At 36.4% G+C, this 4,131-nt stretch overlaps 1 protein-coding gene across 4 annotated transcripts in view; it reads right to left on the bottom strand.

The window, feature by feature from the left end:
- Positions 1 to 4,131, bottom strand: part of LOC106464499 (muscle calcium channel subunit alpha-1-like) — a 137,996-nt gene that overhangs the window by 90,489 nt on the left and 43,376 nt on the right. The gene's annotated exons all lie outside the window — the stretch shown is intronic.

Below are 4,131 nucleotides of genomic sequence, written 5' to 3'. Positions count from 1 at the left end.
GCTTCTCCTGTTATAGTTGCTAGTGGATACCTGTTGGCTTCTCCTGTTATAGTTGCTAGTGGATACCTGTTGGCTTCTCCTGTACCTTTATTGATCGATTCGTCTTAAATACCGTCCCTAGTCCCTAGAGCTGTCAGCTAACGTACCTGTCTGCCGAGCCGTCCCTTTACCTGGGAAGCCGGGTTCGTTGGATCAATACTAGTAAACACAATGCGAAGTTGGAAGACGTGTAGACTACAGAGCGCATGAACAAACAGATTGTAAGCAAAATCCGAAGTTCGACAGCTAATAGCTCTGGTGAGCCAAGACAAACATAAAACTTCAGAGCTTCCCGTTTGAACAAATAAATGTATCAACAACTGTAAAGCAACACTGTTTGAATACGTTTATGATCGTAACCGGTTCGAGATTTACCCACACACATATCCATATCATTTTAAACAAACAGTTTTAATGGAATAGCACGGGCAAACATACCTTGGGTACAAACCACAGAAAGGAAAGGAATTAAATGTCCTGGCGAAACAAAGTCAGGTATAGGTTATATACTTCAGCCAATGATCCACAAGCCCCTTTAATAACTAGTATAGAATATATAGTTATGACATTCTCGTTGATCGGATGTCTCAAGGTTATAAACATGTAATCACTAAACACCGCAACCTTTTTTCTTAAGTCTCAAGCTAGCGTGTATGTGTTTCTTTATATACTTCTTGGAAGGAAGTCTATTGAAATAACTAACACAGAAACTTGCACAACTGGTTTGGCTTAAGACATACAAATTCATGACTATTTCGGTCAGTACGTTATCAAAACCTAGGTCAAGTCAAAGGTCAGGGTCATTACCGAAGCTAAAGAATAGTAAGACATGACTTCAATATAGTGTTCTCTTGATTGAAATATTTTATGCTTATATCCTTATACAAAGGAAAGTTCATTGAAAAGCTAAGATGAACAAAAACGAGTTCCAGTTTAAAATAAAACAACATAATGACGAAATATTTCTAATCCCTCTTCTAAGGCCACCCAGTGGTACAGGCTGCGGACTTACAACGCTAGAAACCGGGTTTCGATACCCTTGGTGGGCATAGATAACACATTGTGTAGTTTTGTGCTTAACTACGAACAAACTAAAAAAAACTACCTTATATGCTTATAACCTGGTAAAAAAAACTGACATTCTTTTTTATTCTAATATACACGATGGAGAGAATTTGTCTTAAGAAAACAAGCAATTTCCGAAAATGGATTATGTTTTTAGAAAAATATCGTTCGAAATGCTTTTTCCTTTGTCCTTCGAAAGCTCTTACTAAGACCTTTGTGGCTAACTTTTCCGTTGTTTAATTCTGTTTATGTTCAGTAATATCTATTTGTCCATAAGTAGGTAGATAGATGTTTTTAGCACTTATGACTTTCATCGGTTTTTTTTATATTCTTGACTTTAGAAACTGCGCTTATCTCCGCGATTTGAGTTGAAACACTTCACTGTTATCATTCTTGCAACAGGTCCGAGAAATTGTTGAAAAAAAACAACAACAAAACAATGGAGCTGGCAAACTATATTTATATAATGTAGTCAGCAGGTAATACATTAAGATAAAAGTAACCATAACATGTCGAAATAAGTCGTGATAAAAACTCTCAGACAAGATCACAAATCCAATGTAGTCAACCCAGTATCAACGTCTAACCCTTTACCGTTACAAAAAATTGACATAAACATGACGTCAGTTGATTCTTGTAAGACTGTAACCCGTGAATTGTAAGTATTTTATTTAGCCTTTGACAGTTTCAACCTCACATGTATTATCATTTAAAGGTAAACGCTCTTCGGATACGTCATATGGATACAGGAAATGGCGTCAAATGACGTCATAATTCCGTCAGGAAAATATATTCTACAAAAGCCCTTATGGGAATCGATAGGGCTCGCTACAAGGAATAACTTTATAGTTTTACGTTTTTTAATTACAGCTTTTAAAGTTCAAATAGTTTCAATAGTTCAGCTGTAATATATAGTAGGATTCTACTTGCAATATCTGACACGTGTGCATTCTGACTAGATATATATAAATCTACGAATCAGTGTTATATCGAAGACCTGTTAAACAAACAAAAACACATATAGTTTAATTTGGGCAATTTCAATTTTCATAAGATTACGAAAGAGAATGGTTCCCTGACGACTCAGTGATACGCTTGAGAGCTTTCAATCCCTGAGTTGGGCACAGTGCAGATAGCCCATTGTGCCCCTTTGCGCTTAAACAAACAGGGAAAGTTCATTTAGTTGAAATTCTATGACACACACATATATATTCTACATGTCTGGAGTTCTATTGAAATTGTGACATTGTGCCTATGTACTTAATTTACAAATTACTTGAAATGTTTTGTGTGTGTGTATTCATTATTAGACTCACAAAAAGCATATCATTTAGTACATGAACAAAGTAAGCCATTGTTACATCATTAATTTCACTATTAGTCATTACATCGAAATTAAGTAGAATATATATAAGTATTTAGAAAAATTCGCACATTTCATGAGCCGTTTGGTCATGATGGAAAAAAAACGTGAGTTTTTAACAAGGAGATAAGCTATATGATCGTACTTTGTAGCATCAACTTCAGTGCACGTGTTATACGGCATATAAAGACAGCTAGGACATGTGGCGGGCAGCATAAGAAAAAATGTATTCTTTTTCTAAGATATGGGGTAGTAATAAAGTCAGTATGAGAATTCGGAAGAGCCAGTTGAGCGAATCGTGTAACCTTCGAACAAGTTAGTATGTTGTACATGCACAAGAAGCGACTAATCCACTGATTTCTGATAATGGAACTAGGAGAGAGTACCACCCTAGCGACTGTTTAACGTTGGAACCATCATTTTCAATAGCTTTATTATCGGATACTGCAACTTAAATCCTGACAATGTGATTGGATACTACACCATAAAACTTCTGTCACAATGGTTGCTGGGTTATGGTTACAGACCTAGCAGTGAGGTCAATAGAGCGTGGTAACCAGGCATGGTGAAAGTGGCAACTGAGAACAGCCGTTTCCATGGTACGGCTTCACCAACGTGAGAACAGCCGTTTCCATGGTACGGCTTCACCAACGTGATCTGTAATATCAAACTTAGTGTTTTATTGTTTCTTCTATTGTAAGCAACTGAAGCATATAACTCTGAATAAAAATATGGTATTCCTAGTTGTAATAACAGTATATTGTAAGTAACTGAAGCATATAACTCTGAATAAAATATGGTATTCCTAGTTGTAATAACAGTATATTGTAAGTAACTGAAGCATATAACTCTGAATAAAAATATGGTATTCCTAGTTGTAATAACAGTATATTGTAAGTAACTGAAGCATATATAAAAATATGGTATTCCTAGTTGTAATAACAGTATATTGTAAGTAACTGAAGCATATAACTCTGTGCGACGTCTTATAATGTCATTTTCAAAAACCAGTTTGTTTGTTTCGAATATTCTCGCAAAGCTACACAAAAGTTTTCTACGCTAGCTTTCCTAATTTTTCAGTAAGGAAAGACAGCTACTCAAAAGCACCCAACTCCTGGGCTGTTCTAATCGAACAGAGGGATTTGACCATCACTCATACAACGCATCTACGGCGCCAAAGTGCGGAGCGCGTTTCGAGGCAACGAAATGTGAACTATGAACCCTGGATTTACATTCCTGCACGTTAACTAACTACCAGGGCACTAACAGTTAGTTGCAAAAAGGATTATCTGCGTTGTGCCCACTACAGGGAAGGAGCCACGAATTTTGGCATTGTAAATCGTTAAGCTTACCGCTGGACTACTGGCAAGGCCAAGTTTTAAAAATCGTCATCCAAGTATTTGAAAAGCTCGATATGATGAATATAATAAGGTAACGAAATCAGTGCACGTTATGTAAAGAAAAGTATTAGACTCTGAATAAAAATATGGTATTCCTAGTTGTAATAACAGTATATTGTAAGTAACCCACTAACACTGGAACACCTTACTGGGTAAGTAACCACCACTAAAACTGGAACACCTTACTGGGTAAGTAACCACCACTAAAACTGGAACACCTTACTGGGTAAGTATCCACCACTAAAACTAAAACACCTTACTGGG

This window comes from Limulus polyphemus, unplaced genomic scaffold (assembly GCF_000517525.1).
Source record: "Limulus polyphemus unplaced genomic scaffold, Limulus_polyphemus-2.1.2 Scaffold1669, whole genome shotgun sequence".
Classification (NCBI taxonomy): domain Eukaryota; kingdom Metazoa; phylum Arthropoda; class Merostomata; order Xiphosura; family Limulidae; genus Limulus; species Limulus polyphemus.
Note: the sequence above shows the minus strand (reverse complement) of the source record. Positions and strands in the feature narration are given on the sequence as shown.